General features: G+C 42.3%; 1 non-coding gene and 1 pseudogene across 1 annotated transcript; both read right to left on the bottom strand.

The window, feature by feature from the left end:
- Window positions 1–6,996: 6,996 nt before the first annotated feature.
- On the bottom strand, window positions 6,997–7,069 carry TRNAK-CUU. Its single transcript has one exon. It is a non-coding gene; the product is annotated as a tRNA-Lys (tRNA).
- A 13,401-nt stretch (window positions 7,070–20,470) lies between these two features.
- LOC111539239 lies at window positions 20,471–21,690 on the bottom strand (annotated as a pseudogene).
- Between the last annotated feature and the right edge of the window lie 338 nt (window positions 21,691–22,028).

Genomic DNA, 22,028 nt, shown 5'->3' with positions numbered 1-22,028 from the left:
TGAATCCTGAGAGAGTTTCCAGGCTCTGGAGTCCTTAACTTGAGTCACGGGCTTTGTGTTTTAAACCGATCTCTCTGTTTAAGGCCAGTACTAGAGGGCTAATAGGTTAAAGTCACAAAATGATTTTATTCCTTCATAATTGTTATGATATCCCATAGCTATTCTGGAGACCAAACTCCAGCTAGGAAGTTCCTAGGACTGAGAGATGTTGTTGAGGTTGATTATGGGGAGATGAAGACAATAACTGCAGTGAATTTCCACAGATTATGCAGTATCTCTTCCAGATTTGGAGCAACCAGGTTTAGGCATCAGGGTTTGTAGAAAGAGCTGACTCATGTCATCATTAACTTCTACCCAGAGCATCCTGGACACTGACATTTGTGGTGTCTTGGGCTCTAAGAGGTGGTAATGGAGCATTGGAAGGAAGCCACTCCGGAGGGAAGGATCACAGGTTAGCCTTTCTGCTGGGACCTTGCGCTTTGGGAGGTTGCTGAGCCCTTCCCACTCTGAAGTAGCCATGTCCCTGGCTGAGGCCACTCCCTATTATTATTACTTTTCTAAAGACAGAGTCTCCCTCTGTCACCCAGGCTGGAGTAAAGTGGCATGATCTCGGCTCACTGCAACCTCTGCCTCCTGGGTTCACATGATTCTCATGCCTCAGCCTCCCAAGTAGCTGGGAATACAGGTGCATATCACCACACCCAGCTAATTTTTGTATTTTTAATAGATACGGGGTTTCATCATGTTGGCCAGGCTAGTCTCGAACTCCTGATCTCAAGTGATCAGCCTGCCTTGGCCTCCCACAGTTTTGGGATTACAGGCATGAGCCACTATGCCCAGTCCACTCCCTATTTATATGTAGCCTTTGATTGAGGGACAGGGAACTGTTCTGCCTCTTCAAAAGGTCTGGAGAGGAAGGAGTTGTAGAGAATACTCACAGAAGTATAAAGCAATCCTATTTTAGTTCTTGATGGCACCTTTTCCCCTAAAATCAGGAGATACTTTATTATTCAGTTGCTGCCAGACTTCCATTAATTTATGAGAGTCATCATTATAATACAATATAGAACATAGAATATTAACATTGGAAGAGACTTAAAGATCTAGTCCAGTCCCTCCTCCCCCAACTATTTTTGAGACAGGGTCTCACTCTGTTGCCCAGGTTGGAGTGCAATGGCATGATCTTGGCTCACTGCAGCCTGAACTTCCTGGGCTCAGGCAATCCTCCTGCTTCAGCCTCCCGAGTAGCTGGGACCACAGGCACAGGTGCATGTCACCACATCCAGCTAATTTTTTGATTTTGTATTTTTTGTAGAGGTCGGGGTCTCACTTTGTTGCCCAGGTTGATCCCCAACTCCTGGGCTCAATCTATCCTCCAGCCTTGGCCTCCTAAAATGCTGGAATTATAGGTGTGAGCCACAACACCTAGCCTAGTACACTTAATTTTGCATATGAGGGAAAGAGGGGAAACCAACGTTTATTGAAGTAGATATTTTACATGTTACAAATCCTACAAGATGGATATTACCCTCATTTTATGGACAAACGGATGCCACTCACAGAATTAAGTAACTGGCCTAAACATACAAGCTATGTGCTAGGTAGGGGTGGGATTAAAATCCAGGTCAGTCTACTGACTCCTAGGCCACTTGTCTTTGGGTAATAATTCCTTAACTAACATCCAGTCAGACACTGCTTTCTCAAGTTTAATGCCCTAATCTGTTTCCTCTGTAGAAGATCATATCATCTAAAAAACTCAAACTGACACTACTCAGGAAACTCTTGAAGATTACATAAAGTCAATCAACAGCCTTCTATTACTCAGCCCTGTTGGACCCCAACTTGACTGGTGAAATGGCTAAATCAGTGGACTCTGCTGCATGCCTCACTTAGATTCCAGTGAATTTGTGACTTGGAGATACAGTGGAGGAACTCACTTTTCTATTTTATTTATTTACTTAGTTGTTTTTTTGAGACCGAGTCTCACTCTGTTGCCCAGGCTGGAGTGCAGTGGTGTGATCTTGGTTCACTGCAACTTCTGCCTCCTGGGTTCAAGTGATTCTCCTGCCTCAGTCTCCCAAGTAGCTGGGATTACAGGTACCTGCCACCACACCCAGCTAATTTTTGTGTTTTTAGTAGAGATGGGGTTTCACCATGTTGGCCGAGATGGTCTCAATCTCTTGACCTCGTGATCTGCCCGCCTTGGCCTCCCACAGTGCTGGGATTACAGGCGTGAGCCACCAAGCCCTGCCGAGCTCACTTTTCTGAAGGAGGAATTGCTGAGTACAGGACCAGCAAGCAGGATCACCTGGGAGTAAAGGGAATCCATGCTGAAACAATGATAATTGAGACCTGTTGAGAGAAAAGAGGGACTAGGGAAAGAGGACCACTGACTACAGAATGTGCGAGAAGAAAGGCGTGAGGGTGTTTGCAATGACAGCTTTTAAGGGCGCTAAGTTGTAAGAGGGTAGGGCAGCAGAGACAGAGCCCTTATGCAAAATGGAGTCACTTGGGAGGAAGGGAGTGCTCTGTGGTTGTCATCCTGTGCCACCTTGTGGCCATCTTATCATTTCTCATCAAATACTCCACCTTCTCTTATTCACTTTATATTTCTAATTACTCCTACATCCTGGAAAGTCAATGTCACTTGAGTTGCACCCATAGCAATGCTTAATTTTAGTGGTGGATCTCAGGACACTGATTTCTTTGAACTCTCTTTGGTAGCGTGGAAGGAATTGATTGTGGAATACTGAGAGTTACGAGAGAAAGAGGTAGAAAGCAGTCAAGGTCCTCATATATTACTTTTTCCGCTGTGCTGCTAACACACTAATAAACTGTTGTAGAGAATTTCCACTATCGATGGATGACAATTCATACTGACCCTTGTATTAAAATAGAAATGAAAATGGATTATGATGCTTTTACTGAATTCTAAGCAAAAGCTTGTTTGCTTAATTAATGTCCTGGACTCCAAGTAGAGCCTATAGCAATAAAGGAGCAAATAACTATGAGAAAGAATGCCCTACTCTTCTTGCTCAAAGAATGGTTGTGTCAGAGACACTCCTGTGGTGGCAAGCTGCTGTGGGTTTGGGATTATGGCTCTAGAATAATGTTAGTCAGTACTTATTCAGCACTTGCAAATGCCAGATGCTATTCCAAGCACTTTATGTGATCAACCTATTCAATTGTCACAACAACCCTGTGAAGTTGGTGCCATTAGTATCCCCCTTTTACAGACAAGGAAGCTGAGGTTGAGTAACTTGTCTAGGGTCACCACACAGTAATCACCACAGTGGAAATCAGAACCCAGGAGTTTGTGCCAGCAACCACTAGTTCACATATGTCTGTGAACTCTGGCCCTTCTTCTGTGTATCCTACTATTTCTAGAGTTGTCTGCCCTACAGTGTCATTTCTCCTGACTAGGAGCTTTTGAGAAAAGGCTTTCACTTCAGCTTTTTCCACTCGTCTTCGTTCTCCTCCCACTGCCTCTTTTCCAAACACTCAGACTATACTGATTCAGCAATGAATGAGAATGTCCAGGATACTGTGATATTTAAAAAAATGATAGAAGAGTAGGAGTTAGGGAAGGTGAACCCTATTTGAGTCTTTCCTCCCCAAGGCTTAACATGCAGAGAGCCATTTAGATGGCTGCAAGGTAATATCAGAGAAAAACATACACCAACCTGCCTACATCGTGGGGAGTGATATTGAGCTCTTAAGGCCAGTAGATCTAAGGTCCAGACGTTAACAATCTTCCTTGTCCCCTTAAATGGCTTGAAAGCCTGAAATATAATTCACCTAAATTCTAGCAGCTAGAGTGACTTGAAACACCAGTAAGGTAGACCAGCTATATGAAAAGAGGAACGGAAGAGTCAGGAAATAGTAGAAGCCAAAAAACTTTCTTCTGCGTTATTAGAAAAGTAAAGAGAGTCAGTCTGTTGTTTCTAGTACCCTTCTCTCTGCTATACCATTTCAGAGCTCTATGGAGAACAAGATGCTAGACTCCTAATGAAGAGAGATTCCAGCTAAGGTTCAAAAATAAAACAAGAAAACCTCCTGAGGGACCTATGGAGAACTGACTGGGCAGAGCTGCTCAAATATGTGAAAATTATAGTAACACTGGTTTTATAAGTCAGAGCCCAGATCATCAAAGCACAACATAACATTGGTATATTTCCATAATGGAAAAGGAAGACCTTTCCTTTTATTAATAATGTTCCTGGAAAAGCAACTCCATATATAGGGAACTCAGAATTACAGCACCCTTTCTGTAGTCAGAAACAAGCTTGGAAGTGAAGTAAAAACAGTATAATAATGTGAGCAATGGGAAGTGACTTCAGCAGAATGGAGGCAAAGCCATTGTGAGAATAGGAGAGATTCCGCCAGGCACTATCAGAAGAGAAGGGAAGGGGGTAACACAATGATTTAAAAAGTACAAAGATCTCATGTATGTAGGGCTTTAAAAATTAACATTGTTTTTCCTTTCAGAAAATAGAGAAGGTCTGCATAACTAAGAAGAACAATTCCATGTTTCATGTGCATTTGATGAAAAACAATTGCAGTAAATCTAAAATAATTCTGACGAAGAACTGACCATAGTCTATGACTCCTGAAGGTTTCTGAAGAAAGTAGCATACATGCTCTGAGTGCTGATTGGATGCAAATTCTTTGCTGGTTATTCAGGCATCCTTCTATCCTTTCTCTTCTGGGCCTATGAGTTAAATCAGCCATAAGACTAACAAACACGCAGCTTGGATTTGCAGGGGCAGGACTAATTTAAACCAGCCACTTTCCCCACCAGTTCAATAGCTCTTTTTTTTTTCATCTTGTATCCTGATAATGGACCAGAAAATATCGTCATTTTATCCATGAAAGAGAAGCTTACAGAATATTCATTTCCTTCTAATTTTCCCCCTACTGGTTCAGCTGTTGTCTTTCTTCTTTCAAACTTTTCAATTATTTCTTTTTTCTTTCCTCTCTGTTATCTTTCATTACTCTCGTATTTTCCCCCTGAAACTCTAGTCCTTGCTAGGTCTCACTAGTGTGCAGAACGGGGTTGGCAGAATACCAGTCACCTCACCTCACCTTCCCTCCTCCTCCTTCTCCTCTCCCTTCATTTCCCCTACCCTCCCACTCCCTCCTTTCTTTCCTTCCTTCTGACGGTATTCTCTTCCCCAGAAGCAGCATTTTCTTCTTCCGCTCAGAACCTTACTTCACCAACATGCCCACGCCTTCCCTGAACCTGCACAATTACTGACTTTCTCCAAAGACCTGTTGCAACTGTCCCCACCCAGGGCTGTCATTATTATTACTGGTTTGTTTTGTTTTTCGATCTCAGGAGCAAACTCTGGAGTCGTGATCCAGTCACCTTCTTCAGCACATGACGGCAGGGTACCCAGCAGGGTGTGATCTCAGACACGCAGGGGAGGGCTCCGTGGGCCAGTCGCATATCCCAGCACTCTCACTTTCTGGGATTCCTCTGAAACCATCCTGTTGGCCCCACAGGAACACTCGACTTAAAAGTCTCCGCTCCTCCCTTAACTAGAAGATTGAGCTTTAGTCACTAACATCCACTTCACAGGCCAGGGGAAATACAGCCCCCTTCTCCGTCCAGTTTCTGTACCCTAACCCCGCCCTCCCAGGGAAGCTGACCACTCAGCTCGAGCTTATGTAGCAGCGCCTGATTGGTGGATCACGAAAAGCGCGCTAAAGAGGGCGGAACTCGTTGGGCCGACTCTCCGCGCTTGGGAGGTGCCCTCGCCCAGGCAGGGACTTTGGCCGCTGCTCTGGGTGGCCTGTTGCCGTAGCAACCGCTGAAGCTCTGGGCTGCTGAGGCCGCCTGGCAGCAGGCTGAGCCCCACTCAAGTCCCGGGCTTGCCAGGGATACAAACCCCAGTTCCTTCAGAAAGGCTTCCAGATAGACGGGGAGAGGTGGGAAAGTCCCGATGGCTCCACCTCGGCCAGCCACGGGAAGCCCTAAGTTTTATTCGTCATCCCCAAAGCTTATTATTATTCACCCTTAAAGTAAAAACCCACTTGCTTTTGACAGGAGCACAATAAATACTTTTATTTTATGAATTAGTGTAATTGCTTAAAATAAGTAAACTCTGAAAAGGTCCGCAATCAGCCTTTCTGTCACTTCCCTACTTTTGGCCTTTTATATGGAAAAACAAAACAAACAAAAAAAACCTTTCCTGCTGGTTTTTTATATACTTGCTAGACATTTACATTTTGCTATTTGGGTGCCTACAGTGTGTTTCCACCCACGTAGAGAGATTACACCACGAATCCCTGCCACCTTCTGAAGAGTAGGTGCAATTTACCTACGTTCTGTTTTCAGATGTGTTAAAAGACGCAGAAAGAGTAAAGGAATATGTCGAAGTTACTCCCGGTGGGATTGGGGCTGACCGCTGTAAGGGACATTCCCACCATCTCATTTCGAACCACCTTGGTTTACAGAGAAGAAACCTGGTTTTCTGTCAGAAGGTGGAGGGTACTGCTGGAGGAAGTGGGTAACAAACAGACAAAAAGGGAAAGTGGGAGAATGTACCTGGCATTCTTGGATATCCTCACTGTAAAAATATTTCCCTTTCCCGAGTTGTTTTTATTTTATTTTTATGTATGCGTGTATGTAGACATTTTAGCAAATAGTCAAAAAGCATTTGCAACTAAGTAGATCAGTAAGCTAGTTGGTGCCATTTTCTTTTCTTTCTTTTCTTTTTTTTTTTTTCTTTTTGAGACAAGGTCTCACTCTGTCACCCAGGCCGGAGTGCAGTGGCATTCTGGGCTCACTGCAGCCTACACCTCCTAGGCTCAAGTGATCCTCCCACCTCAGCCTCCCAAGTAGCTGGGACTACAGGCATGTGCCACCACACCTGGCTCATATTTGTATTTTTTTGTGGAGACAGGGTTTTGCCGTGTTGGCCAGGCTGGTCTCGAGTGCCTGAGCTCAAGTGATCTGCCCATCTGGGCCTCCCAAAATGCTGGGAAATACAACACCCAACGTAGGGTTCGAACACACGACCCTGAGATTAAGAGTCTCATGTTCTACCAACTGATCTAGCTGGGCACCCCGTTTTGGAATTTAAAAAGAAAAAGAAAAAATGTGACTGTTAAAGAATGCACTGGTTTTCTTATGCATTTGGATGTCTAAATTCTGATAAATTAGCCCATCTTTCCTTCTTTCTTTCTCTCTGTCTCTTCCATCTTTGTCTCATTTTCACACAAAGGATTTGGATAAATGGCTTAATAGAGTCATTTCATTTAAAGCTACTTTGAAATATAAAAAAATATACAAACATGAAGTTTATTACTATTATTTTAGGCATTGCCAAATTTATTACCAAAATTCTTCATTCAGGTGAAACCCCATCTCTACCAAAAAATAGAAAAATTAGCCGGGCATGGTGGCACATGCTTGTTATCCCAGCTACCAGGGAGGCTGAGACACGAATCACTTCAACCCAGAAGGTGGAGGTTGCAGTGACCTAAGATTGTGACTGCCGCTGCAGTCACGCCTGGGCTACAGAGTGAGTGCCTCTATTTATTGAAAAAAAAAAAAAAAAAAAAAAGAAGAAGAAGTATTCTTAGTTATCACTGATTATATCCTGTGGTATTCAGTATTCAGATTAAAAGAGGCTACAGGTATGTCACTGAAAAAGATTATACAGCTAAAAGTAGAAAACATTGAACAAAATAATTTCCTGTTGACTTTGTAATTTGAGAAACATTTTTTAAAAATTTTATTTCTGCAACCTTTTGTAGGGATTCCTAATACTTTCTTTAAATTTTTAGTGCCAATGTTGTTAATGAAATGTATAGCTTGAATTGCCAGAATTTGGGGGTTTTTGGGTCAAAAGGAGTCAAATATTTGCAGTTTCATATGATTCAACCTACTGTGTGAATAGGGAAATTTTGTTTAAAAATATTTTCGAGTTAATCCTTTTTTGATATAAGTGATTGCGTAATGTATTGGTTTTATAAGTTAAGATTTTATACACTTACAGCAGGACATACTTAGACTTTACTAGACTTTTCTGTTTTGCACATGTATGTAGATATCCTGACTAGAAATTCAGGAATTTAAGGGCAACTAAAAATCTTTCAGCACATGTCTTTCACAGCATTAACCACAATCTTCCCTGACAAGTTGGAGGTTACTGACTTTGAAACATAGCCAGCTGCTGGGAACCCAATGTGTATTCTTTCCATGACCCTTAGAAACTGGCCTGTTTCTTATTAATGATTTTTTTTTTGTTTTGTTTGAGGCATGTTATGGTCCATTTTTTTGGTTAATTTCCAGATCTTCTGCCATTCTTCTTGTACAACTCACTTTCTTTGTGGTGGGTCTTAGCAAAAGATACCGTGTACAGAAAAGGGGCTTCTGGAAATTATCATGTTTCAGCAACAAAATTGTTTAAACATCTGACAATCATTTACAACCAAACATCTCTGGTCTCATCCATGGAAAATATCACACATAGCAGAGAAAATTGAAAAGAGCTGGCAGAAGATATCTGTTGAGTTTGTATTGCACACTGTTCAAATGGGTTCCTAGGAAACCTCAGACCAGGGTTATTTTTTGTTTTACTTCAATTTAACTTGTTGGGTCTGTTCCCTTATGCTGAAAGTGGGGGATCAGAGTCTGGTTTTGAAGGTGAACTTGAGAAATTAATTAGTTCATTCTCCTCCTATCTGGAAACTCGGCATCTTGATGGACATAGAGCCTGACTCCAAAGGGCAGATGGAGGCTCTTTGAAATTCTTGGACAGGCAGAATGTCTTCTGCCATCCCAGGATGCGCTTTGCCTGCCCAAGAACCTTGCTCATGAAGTCTAGTCTCAGGTACCACTGTGCTGAGGGCTCTGTAGAAGGAGCAACTCCATATGGTTTGGACCAATAGTTTGTCAACCTAGGGAGTAAGCCTGATCTTTTAATTCCTGGTTAGAAACTTTGACTGTATCTTGTCTTTAGGAGTCCATTGACCTGTAGATTTCTCTAAGTCCATTTTTCCAGAGTTGTTTTTGATAAGAAAAACATGTAAGGACCCCTGGTTAGCCTGAAAATAAGCCTTCAAGGTGAATTGGTTTAATCCTACGATGTGACTAGCCTTTAGCTCACAATGACATTTCCATCTGCTTTAAAGACATTGAACTAGGTAGGGGTGAGAAGATTCTGCAGTGTCTTAGGAACATGCTTCTGAGGGGAATAGTAATAGCTCAGCTTTCTCTAATATAAGAAATGTGAAGTTATTGTTGAGCCTGATAGGGCATATTCTTCTAGTATATAAATCACACTATTATTAATGTAATCTGCAGGATAAAAATCTTTGGGATAATTAGTGAACAAATCAGTCACTCATAAGGCATATAACCAGAGAAAATCAGGCCTCATTAGTTTGCTCATGATGAGAAGCTCCCGGTTAATAATTATAGTTGTCTTAATTGAACCTTAGATGGCAGTTTTCTGCCTATCAACTGAGCAGGAAATAGATTTTGGTTTCATGTCTGTGATCTTATACTAATTAATGTATGAAATGCCTTTCTTTACAAAGTCATGTTTGCATGTCTTTAAACCAGCGCTATCCAGTTGAAATACAGTGCCATCCAGACATGTAATTTAAAATTTTCTAGTAGTCCCGTTAAAAATAAAAACAGATGAAATTAATTTTAATGACATACTTTATTTAACTGGATATAGCCAAAATAGTGTCATGTCACTGTGTAATCAATATAAAAATAATTAATGGGATTTTAAAATTTTTATATGAAGTCCCAGAAATCCAGTGTGCATTTTACATGTACAGTGCGTATCAGTTTAGACTAGCCTAATTTCAAGTACCAATGGCCACATGTAGATAGTGGCTGTTGAACTGCTACTGCACTGTATCTATAGTTAGGCAGAGGATTTTAGAGGGGAGAGATTTTAGGGGCAGGAAGGAGAAAGGAAAAAAAGAGCCCCTACTGGATCAAGAGAATCCATGGCACCACATCTCCCAGCACAGGCATCCCCTAAAGCTTTGGTTTCCTTTATTTAACACCCCAGCAGGAGATTGTAATCGGAACAATCTTATGTACTCAATATTTGCCTTAAAATATTTGAAAAGTGAGAATAGGTGGTTTTGGCCTGTTAGAATGAGAATGGATTTTTGTGACAGGGCAGATAGACCTGAGTCCAAACCAGCCCTGCTGGGTCTGAGCTGTGAGCTTATGCAAATCTGCAGCCTTTTTGGCTACACGCTAATAATAGGGGCCCAATAATGGAGACAAAAATGCCAGTCTTGCAGAGTTTTAGTGGGGATTAAATTAGATTCCTTATGTGCATGTACCTCATTGAGTCAGTGTGTGGTGTATGGGAGATGCTCAATCTCCTGGTGCTGTTATCTTCCTCTTACTCCATCTGTTTTTCTAATAAGGGCGCTTTTCTCAGCCTTTACTTCCTCTATTCCCTCTTTCAGGATTTGAACTGATTTCCTACTCCACATTCCCAGAATTAAGGAAAAGTACTAGAGTACTTACTCCTTCACATTCACTACTCTACCTTCCTACTCTACATCCTCAGTTTCTGCCGCAGCCTCTGCTCATAGGATTTAGTTGTGATTGTGTTATGACTATAAAAAACTTTTTTTCTGAAGCACCAGTAATGATGGTAATAACAATTCAGTGACCACCTATTCCAAATCCGTATGAAATGTTCCATTAAGTCGCTCTAAATTTGGTGAAAAGACCAGCAGTATTTCTATTTTTGATCGATAGGTGGCAGCATTGTCTAAGTCACTGATCTCTGAGCTGCTGGTCTGTCAGCTAGTTTCCTTTTTGGTGCTACAGTTGTAATTATCTATGGTTCATTTTCCTAACCTGGAAAACTTTTTCTTTTCCTCAAAAAGTCTAGGGTAACTGGCTGGGTGCGGTGGTACGTGGCTTGTAATCCCAGCTACTCAGGAGGCTGAGGCAGGAAGAATGCTTGAGCACAGGAATTGGAGACCAACCTGGGCAACATAGTGAGACTCTGCCTCAATTAAAAGAGAAAAAGTCTAGGGCACCAGACTGCCATGTCAAGGTGCCTAGTAAGCCCCACTGGGGCTGGGTCCCTGATAGGGGCCTAGGAGGGTAATGGCAGGAAAGAACACTTTCCAGTAGGAGATCCCCAGGGGTCAAGATGTGAGGAATGAGAGTGGAGAAGTGGACCCAGAAGGCTGGATGAAAGCTGGAACAGCTTCTATAGACAGAGACTGCTGATAGGCATCAAAGACTGGTCTTCTGGCAGGTTCACTGTAATAACCGGGAGTGGTTTTGTTGCTCTCATCCCCCCTAGTAAGATGTGTCATCTTTAAATTGAATACATTTGAAAAAAAAAGTTCTGTGTTTCTAAATATTTTGTTACCTGGAGTTTCTATGCGTCTTCTCTCCCCTCAGTACAATGAGAGTTGGTATTCTGAATGGCAATCTTAGGGAATCGCATTATTCAACTATTTGAATTAAAGAGAGTCTAATTATATTTGCAAACTTAAAGTTCTTACAGACTTTCCTTTGCATTTCATCAGGTGAGTTCATTTGACTTATTTGGTGTGGATCAAGTGATTAACTAGAGAACATTTGGAGAATGCAGGAAAGACACCAAAGACAAAACAAAGCTTTGGTTTATTTTATTTAACACCCCAGCAGGAGATTGTGTTCAAAAATCCCATTAGCTTTAAAAGACATGTATCTTAGAAAATAGGATAGAAACTATTAGTTATTATTCCAGAGGATGGACTAAACCAGAAAAACTTCTGAAGTCAAGCTACATGAATTCTATGACTAATCATGCTAACAAAAAAGAGAGCAGGAAACCACTAGGATTATCTTGGTTTGTCTGTATTCAGTCGTTTATTTATATATTAAAAAAATTGGGCTGGACGCCGTGGCTCACACTTGTAATCCCAGCACTTTGGGAGGCCGACGTGGGTGAATCACCTGAGGTCAGGAGTTCGAGACCAGCCTGGCCAACATGGAGAAACCCTGTCTCTACTAAAAATAACAACAACAACAACAAAAAAAATTGGCCAGGCACAGTGGCTCACATCTGTAATCCCAGCACTTTGGGAGGCTGAGGCAGGACGATTGTTTGAGTCTAGGAATTCAAGACCAGCCCGGGCAACACAGTGAGACCGTGTCTCTAGAAAATATAAAATTAGCCAGGCATGGTGGTGAGAACCTGTAGTACTAGCTACTACGGAGGCTGAGGTGGGAGGACTGCTTGAGCCTGGAAGGTCAAGGCTGCAGTGAGCTGAGATTGCACCACTGCACTCCAGCCTGGGTCACAGAGTGAGACCCTGTCTCAAAAACCAGAAACAAACAAACAAAAAACCTAGCCATGTGAGGTGGCTCAAGCCTATAATTTCAGTAATTTGGGAAGTTGAGGTGGGAGGATCACTTGAGCCCAAGAAGTCAAGGCTGCAGTGAGCTGTGATCACACCACTGCACTCCAGCCTGGGTGACAGAGCAAGAACTTGTCTCAAAAAAAAAAAAAAAAAAAAAAAAAGAAAAAAAAATGCTGGGCGTGGTGGCTCACGCCTATAATCCCAGCACTTCGGGAGGCTGAGGCGGGCGGATCACCTGAGGTCGGGAGTTTGAGACCAGCCTGGCCAACACGGAGAAACCCATCTCCACTAAAAATACAAAAAAAAAAAAAAAAAATTAGCCAGGCCTGGTAGTGCGTGCCTGTAATCCCAGCTACTCAGGAGGCTGAGGCAGAAGAATCGCTTGAACCTGGGAGGTAGAGGTTGTGGTGAGCTGAGATCACGTGACCGTACTCCAGCCTGGGCAACAAGAGCGAAGCTCTGTCTCAAAAAAAAAAAAAAAAAAAAAAAAAAAAAAAAAAAAAAAAATTAAGTACCTTCCATGTGCTATGTATTGTGCTAGAGGGAGGGCAGAGGAAGGAGAGTTGAACAATGAATGAAGCACAGTCCTTACTTGTAAGTCCTTATAATTTACTGGAGAAGAGAGATAAGCAAATCAATAATTCTAATGTGGTAAGTACCACGATAGGGAAATACACTTTGTTATAGAAATAGAGAGGCCACCTACCTGCCCACTGGTAGTCAAGAAAGCCTTGACAGGGAGGTGACACAAGCTGTCTTTAAAGGCAGATTATAATTATCTGAATTGGGTATGGGAAGTTGGAAGAAGGCTATTCGAAAGAAATGTGCAAAGACCTTCATATTAGGTGGCTCGATATTTGTGAGGAACGGCAAGTACGTTGATATTAAGCAGAGCCACAGGGTATGAGTGCATTGGGGAATGGGAGAGTAGTGGGAAATGAGTTTGGACAAAAAGCAGGAGTGAGATAATGATGAGGCTTTCATGCCATGTTTAGTAGTTTGGCATTGTGTCTTATAGGATTTGATGACAGATGGATGTGGGGGTAAAGGAGTGGGACAAATGTGGGATGATTCCCAGGCTTCTAATTTGGATGATAGAATGAATGTTGGGAATACAGAGGGGCAGGGTTGTGGGAGGTGAGAAAGACAATGAGTTTACTTCAGGACTTTGAGGGATCCTGCCCAGGTGACAACTGACTCTATAGAACTGGCTATCGAGAGAGAGAGATCTAGATTTCCAGTTACAGATTTTATTCAATAATAATTACCATTTACTGAGGACTTCCAGCGTACCAGATTTCGTTTTAATCCTCATGTTAAATCCTCTTAACAATTCCACAACCACATTTTACAGATGAGGAAGATCAAGGTACATGACTTGTCCAAAGTCACATGGCCAGCCAGAGATAGAGCTGGAATGTGAACCAAGGCTGATACTAGCATCTGCATTCTTAGCCATTGCTTTCTCCAGGAGCCATCCACATGGAAGTGGTAACTGCAGCAACAGGTATAGGTGAGACTTCAGGGACAGGATGTATAATGAGAACAGTAAATGACTGAGGCTGCAGCTCTGGAGAATACAACCATTTGTGGGACAAATAGGAGAAGAAGAGCTCATGGAGATGGAAAGCGTTGCCATAGAGGGAAGAGGAAAATGAGGAATGGATACTGTTTAGAAACCCAAGAGGAAAATTTCAAGGAGGAGAGGGTCAACAATGGCAAACATCACAGAGATAAAGTAACTGGGACTGAACAGTATCTTTGCTCTTCTAAAGATACTTCTGTGACTTCCTGGCACCAGGCCCACATTTCCAGTGGATGACCAAACAGAAGCATTTGGGATTTCTACAGGCATCTTCACTTTCTGAGTTCCTTTTCTGTTGATAATATTATTATCTTTTCAGACATCCAGAATATACCCATCAGGATGATCTTTCATGTCCTTCTTCCACATGAGCACCAATGAGCAAATCATGTTGACCCTAACCTGGCAATGTTTCTCTCATCTACCTCGTCCTCTCCATGCCTTCTCTGACACCACAGTTCTTTGCTTTATACCCACACCATTGTATTTCTATCCTGATTAGTCTTCTTGCCTCTGCTCACATTCTCCTCTAATCTGCCTTGCCCAATTAATCCTTCTGAAGCCTCATCCTTGCCACGCCACTCCCCAGCTCAGAAACCTTCAGTGGCTCTTGTTTATGGTGTAAATTCCAAATTCCTATTGAAAGCCATCTATAAAATGGCTCTCACTTATTTTTCTACCCCCCTCCCCAAATTACGTGCCTTGCAGCCTATTTTCCAGCCAGACTGAAACAAATGTGTTGTTTCCTGTGTTTGCTTCCTTAGATTCATTGCTTAGAACATCCTTTCCACCTGGATGCACTTTGCTTTCATCTTTCAGGTTCAAATCCTGCCTACCCTTCAAAGGTCATCTCAAATACTATTTTCCTCTGTGAAATTTTTCTAGACTCTTTCCGTCAGAAATAATTTCAGCCTCTCTGAACTCTCATGAGTGTGGCACTTTATACCCCTCTTAGGGCAATTAATGCTTTCTACCTTGTTTTTTGGGGGGTTGGGGAGGGTTATATATGTCTTAGTTTTTGAAGGCAAGGTCTATTTTTAAGCTACTTTTTTATCCTCACTTTGCTTGCTACGTAGGTGTTCTATATGTGGGTGTTTTTATTGAATATTTATTTATCAAATGAATGGACAGATCTGGCAAAGAGAGCATTTCAATGGATGGTTGGTGTCACTGTCAGGCTGTGACAGTGGGCTATTTCTTTCTTAATTTTCTCTTTAGACAGAGACTTTCTAGTGCCCTGACATCTCAGAAAGATGGTAAAGACCTATAGTTAATGTTTAAGAAAAGTTCATTTTTGGTAGTGTCAGTGTCTGTGGCAGAAGGGTTTAAGCAGATATTTGGTTCCTCAGATATGCGCTAAGGAGCTACATTTTCTTATTTGGGGAAAAATCTGCAGTTCTCTGGAGTATCACAACATCCAGTTTGGTTATTTTTGAAATGTTTAATGTTGCCACCCACTGCAGAGGCAATGTTTAGAATGTGCCTTTGAAGGTGGGTAGATAGCAAGGTGAAAGGAAAAGGTGCTTTTCTTTGGAATGGAATCCTGGATCTCTTGGAAATGTCTTCATGTTTGGTGACTGTATACTATTTCTAGATTTTCCCTTGACTCACAGATAGAACCAGATTAGGGAATTAGAAGCCATAGCCAGGACACTGGACCCAGTTTTGTGGTGCCTGTCTGTCCTGCTTGTGAAATTCAATCTGGAGTATGGAGTTTCCATGGTTGAGCCTTCTATCCTGCATGGGTCTCTTTGGCCTTCTCTGGCCTTTGAGGTATTTTCTTCTCTAGCCACATGTGGATGAGCTGCTTGTTAAGCAAAATGCAGTGGAACTCAAGGGAAACATCAGTGGAAAATGTCTTATGGCATTGTGTTTATTTAGGTTTCAATGTCAAATTTAAATTTTATAATTTGAGCACACGGACAGTTGGCGTTCTTAGCCTCTTACCTACTTGGGCAGAGCTAAATTGATCCTTTGGGCTAAAAACAGACCATTGAATTGCTCTGTTTGCTAGTTTCTATGCCAGACAGATAATCAACAACAAATTTAATTTCTCTTCATCTTCTTTAATGAAGATAGCATATCCTTCCCAGATGCTTATACCCAGCCTTTCTTGTCTATCTTTTCCCCTCTACTCAGTGATGGGTTAGCCAGTAGGCAGTTGTGAACCAAGGTAAATGCCACATCTTCATCAAAAGGCGAAGCACAGCCTATTCTGGGGGAGGGGAGGAAAAGATATCTACCATCTGCTGCATTTCTTGAGCAGGTGCTGCAGGGGCTGTCTTATTTTTTTTCATGACTGGGCCATAGCTATCCCTATCCCAAATGACAAGCTCAAAGATTAAGAAGGTCCTAGCTATGGGTGCCACCCTCTGTTAGCTTGAATATCACTTTGTGCTTTCATCCTCGCTCTCCTTATACTCGCTTTTACCCAATCTCGACTTATTCACAATTACACCTTCCTACATGGAATCTAAAGGGATTGATTTGGAATCATTTTCACTGCAAATCAGTAAATTCACATGTGCTCACAATTTTTTCATATTCTATTTCAGAAGGAATGGTTTTGGTATTTTTGTGTAAGCACTCTAGTGCTTTTCCTTAATTCTTTGTTTCTTTGGTTTTGAGTTCTACATGCTTTTCCCTTCTAATTTGGCCCCATTTATTTCCTGTCCTCTTTTAACCTATGTCTGATGCCTTTACCTGCTGTTCATTAGAAACTTGAAGGTGACAGAGGTCTTGATTTATAGAATAAGAAATTAGATGGGACTCTCTTTTTAAAAGGGGGGCTCAAGTCAGAAACACCTTTTGTGCTATGGTCAGAAATTTTATAAATTTTATATGGCGCCTGGAGTTTAGACATTTTATATAAAGTCTGGAGTTGAGAATTAGGAATTTAAATTTATAATTGATTGTCTAAAGACTCTGGATTCCAATTTATGGAGTATGCCAAAATGGGTTGGTAGAATCAGGTGACTCACTGCACAGGTAAAGGTAACCAACCTTTAAGACTTTAGTCAAGATTGTGAAGAGTGACAAACCTAACAAACTGTATCTCCAAGTAGCTGATTAAACTTTCTATAATGACATTGAATGATGTATATATAATATTCTAAGCAATGTAAAGAATTAAAGCCAGTGGGATTGGAAATCATGTACATAAAGCACTTTGTGGTTATTCTTACGGCAAAACATGTTTTTTCGTTTAATCATCACCATACCCTTGTAAATAAGGCAATACTGTGACCTCGTCTTACATATAAAGGAACAGAGGCCAGAAAGCTTAGCTTAATTGCCTCAAAGTCACACGCAGTGACTGAGACAATCCAGGTCATCTGACTTCAGATCTCAGCCTCTTTCCATATATTTAAGTCCTTATCTTGGTGAGCAAATGTGACAAAGACAAAAAAATTAACATATGCACATTCAGAATCTTTCCATTCCTCCTGCCTTCTAAAAGAAAGTAGGTTTCTTGGATGGGCAGCTGCTTTTGTTATGTGGTATCTGATAATGAGAAGGGAGAATTGAAGGATTGAGCTACATTGGTTAGGGCAGAGAGGTACTGGAGGGAGAGAAGAATATTCCAGAAAGGGAAACAGGAAGGGGATGACAGCAAATGAAGGCTGAGATTTGAGAGCTAGTTTTTGGGTGTTTGGGGGAGTGTGAGACATGAAGTTGGTAGCACGTCTGTTCTCACGAGAGAGTAGGAAGAGGATGGAGAAAGAGGGTCTTGAGAAGTTTTATTTTTATTATGAAAGGAATGCTCCCTTGGTGCCTTTTAAAGAAATTGCAGTGACAATTTCAGTTGCTTTTCAGATCTCTTTGAAGGCTAACTTGTTCTTTCTTTAGATTTAATACTTCTCTGCAACTGGTCCAGCTTTATGTGTGTTACATGGGCTCATTAACATGTAATATGTTAATCCAAGTTTTCACTTTCTCACGTGCACTTAGGCAGGGAAAGAGAGGTCAACAATGTATTGAACACAAACTCAACATGCCGGAGAGACCTCTGAGGAATAAGCAAAGGAGAAGTTTCTCTCTTCTTGCCCAGCTCTGTTGTTGGAGGCCACACTCAGGCCTGAGTTAAAGTCTCAGGTTTGCATTGTGAGACTCATCACTTCACAGGTTCTTTTCTTCTTATACTTAGGAAATTCTTCTTGGTGCTAATCTGATCCTTCTGTAATTGGGTAATGACCATGAATATTCTTTTATTCGTAGGAAGAGAAACAGCACAGCTCTAAAGGGAGGGTTTTTTTTTTTTTTTGTTTCCTCATATTCTCGTATTTCAAAGCTTGTGGTAAGCATGGTCTTGTGACTTGATTCCACTGTATAATAGTCTGGACAGCAGCGGTGGCCATGGGTCATGAACTGGGTATAGAAATGTGCTGCCTTGGCTGAACCGTTGATCTTGTCCCAGGAGAGAAGCCACTGAGTCTCAACTGAGTCAAAGCTGGGAAAGGAGAATCTGGGGCCAAAGGTAGATCCTGGCATATGACTTATCTGAACATCTGGGGACTTTATGTTTGATTTTGTTGAGATTTGATACTTTATCTGCAAGCTTCAGGCTATTAGTTCAGGGAAAAGAAGCTGATTATTCATTAATTTTATACCAATGTTCAGAATGGACTGACAGATCAAGAGCCTGTAGTTTGAATAGGAGTGGAAGCAAGTACTTTTCTTTCTGTCCCTTGAGCTACTCCCTATGACAACACGAAGTAACTAGGCTTGCAAAATCAAGTACATTATTCATTCCAAAATACTGGCCAGTGCTTGATCAATACCACAACTTGGGGGCATTTTTTCATAGCATTTCCTCTGGTTGCCTACTTACTTGCAACTTCATTTTCCTTCAGATAGCTACTTTGAAAGGAACTGCTGTCATTTGGATGAACAAACCTTGGTATGTGAGTTTTTAAAAAGTCATCCACATTATTTTATTGTTTCACCTTGCAGGTGTTCATTTTTTTCTTAAATAGGCCTCTTTGGGTTGTAAGCAACAGTTAAAAAGTGAAGTTATTTTAATCGAAACTGCTATAACAAAATACCATAGACCAGGTGGCTTATAAACAACAGAAATTTATTTCTCCCTGTTATGGAAGCTGGGAAGTCCAAGATCAAGGTGATGGCAGATTGGTGTCCAGTAAGGGCTTGTTTTGTGGTTCACAGATAGCACCTATTTGTTGTGTCTTCACATGGCAGATCAGACCTCTTTTAAAAAGGCACTAATCCTATTAATGAGGGCTCCATCCCATGACCTATTCACCTCTCCAAAGGTCTTACCTCCTAATACCATCACCTTAAAGATTAGGATTTCAACATAAACACTCAGACTATAGCCAAGTCAAACTAAAGTAAAAATGGCAATTTAATTCTCATGTGACTGAGAAGACTATAGATATATCAGTAAGGCTTGATTGTGTCTCAAGGGTCCATCTGTCTTCACCTCTCAGCCTGGCCTCTTCCTGGTTGACTGCAATTTTGTCTATGTTGGCAAGACAGTTGCCAGCACAGACCTAAAGAGATATGAGTAACTGGAGGGGCTTAAATAATTTGGAACTAGTCTGAGAAGCCTTATGACCTTGCTATACTTTGGTTTCCTCATCTGTAAAATGAGATAGTAACACTATGTCCATAGAGTATTAAGTGAATATTTAATGAGCCAGTGGAAGATGTATACCTCCACAATTAACATGAGCTTTGGAGTCACACCTGGTTCCATCACTTGCTCAGTTACTTGTGTATGAGGATACTTATAATACTTGATCATAGGTTTTTTGGGATTTAAGATTCTAGAGTGTCTATAAAACCTCTAATAGAGTATCTGGCACATAGAGCCACTCAGTAAATGGTAGCTATTAATTGAGTAGAATTTTGAGAAATGAACATTGATGGCTTGAATGTAAAGGTAAACTCAGGCCTGGGGAAGGGCATGGGCAGTGAGCCATAAAGGGGGAACTTCTGGCTTGGGGCAGCGAGGTAAGCTTGGGTAGCACCTGTGGTTAGAAATGGGGCTCTTACTCTTTGTGTTAGAATTATGATAAAAACACACACACCAAGAGACGGTCTGGGGCAGAGCCTGTCAGCCAAACAAGAAATTAGCACCTTTGGAGGAGAGCTCTGGTTCCATCAGAGAGGCTGTGTTTTTGGAAGGATTCTTTTTGTAGAATTTCAGTACTTAGCTTACTGTTCATTGCACTGACTTGAATTGCCTCTGAAGTCAGAGGGAGTCTTCTTAATATTCTTGATGGTGGCAAATCTTCCACTTATGAGGCGAATTCTACAATTCAGAGCCAAATCGAATGAATTAGGTAGGGGATAAAGCCAAGTAATTCTGATTCAGATTAAAAAGGAAGACCAAACTAGTGTGATTATTTTGTTTTCCCCTCTGGCTTAAACTGGCTTTTGAAAACAACCGTATGAGTAAGTTATATAACACTTTAAAAATCAGTGTCATAATTTTATATTTTATAGGTGGAATACACACACACACACACACACACACACACACACACACACACACACACTTTACAGGTTTAATTCACTTTCTTTTTCTTGTATAAAAACCCTATGTTGTAGCCACAGCTGGAGCCTGGGTCCTCTGCACAGAGACTCTGGTGAGACTCTGGTGTGGGTCTTGGCGAGGTGGTCAGGGAATTCTTTTTTTTTTGAGACGGAGTCTGGCTCTGTCGCCCAGGCTAGAGTGCAGTGGCCCGATCTCAGCTCACTGCAAGCTCCGCCTCCCCGGTTTGCCATTCTCCTGCCTCAGCTTCCCCAGTAGCTGGAACTACAGGCGCCCGCCACTTCGCCCGGCTAGTTTTTTGTATTTTTAGTAGAGACGGGGTTTCAACATGTTAGCCAGGATGGTCAGGATGGTCTCGATCTCCTGACCTTGTGATCCGCCCGTCTCGGCCTCCCAAAGTGCTGGGATTACAGGCTTGAGCCACCGCGCCTGGCCGGTCAGGGAATTCTTGCTAGGGAGACTTGGTGAATACAGCCGCCTTCCAGAGGTCGGGAGTCCGGTAGCTGTAGGTCTTAGAGAAGGCATCAAAGGTGGCCTTGGCGAAGTTGCTCAGGGTGGCAGTGCAGCCCCTGGCTGAGGTGTAGCAGTCATCGATACCAGCCATCATGAGCAGCTTCTTGGGCATAGGCGCCAAGACGATACCAGTGCCCCTGGGCGCGCGGATGAGGCGCACCAGGACAGAGCCGCAGCGGATTGTCGCCTTGCAAGGGACGGTGTAGGGCTTGCGGATCTTGTTCCCCTAGTAGCCTCTGCGCACAGGGACAATGGAGAGCTTGGCCAGGATGATGATCCTGTGGATGGCAGTGGCCACCTCCTTGGAGCACTTAACACCCAGACCTACATGACCATTGTAGTCAGCGATGGCAACAAACTCCTTGAACCTGGTGCGCTGGGCCGGAGCGGGTCTGCTTCTGCACCGGCATAATCTTCAAAACCTCCTCCTTGAGAGAGGTCCCCCAGGAAAAAGTCAATGATCTCAGATTCCTTGATGGGCAAGGAGAAGAGATAGATCTCCTCCAGGGACTTGATCTTCATGTCCTTGACCAGGCAGCCCAGTTTGGTGATAGGCATCCACACCTTATCCTCGGCCTTGCCTCTGCGAGCTCCGTGGCCTCGGCAGGGCCTGGTCCAGGGCAGCGACCCGGCCCCGAATGCCACTGCGGAAACCTGCAGGGAAGCCACCGTGGTTCCCCATCCCAGGGCCTGCCTGCTGCATCAGTGTCATCTGCCATTTGATGTTTTCTCAGAGAAGAAGCTACATGTGGAATATATTAACTCAACAAATTGTGTGTACTTGTTAGACATTAGGCATGATAGTAAGTGCTAGGGTTACAAAGTATTGCCTTTTGGGGAACCCATGGTTGTTGGGGAGAAACCAGAAGATCAGTCATCATAATGCGGCAGGATCAGACTTGTGGTTTGCTCAGGTTCCGGGAGCAGTCACTGCAGTGAGAATGGGTAAGTTGGGGCACGCTGTGGTGTCTGGGAAATTTTAAAATAGAAGTGATCCTTGAGCAAGAAGTTGAAGGATGAATATGGATTTATAGAATAAGCAAGGTGTAG

This window comes from Piliocolobus tephrosceles, chromosome 1, assembly GCF_002776525.5.
Source record: "Piliocolobus tephrosceles isolate RC106 chromosome 1, ASM277652v3, whole genome shotgun sequence".
Lineage (NCBI taxonomy): Eukaryota > Metazoa > Chordata > Mammalia > Primates > Cercopithecidae > Piliocolobus > Piliocolobus tephrosceles.
The sequence above is the reverse complement of the archived record's forward strand: the minus strand, read 5'-3'. Positions and strand labels throughout refer to the sequence as shown.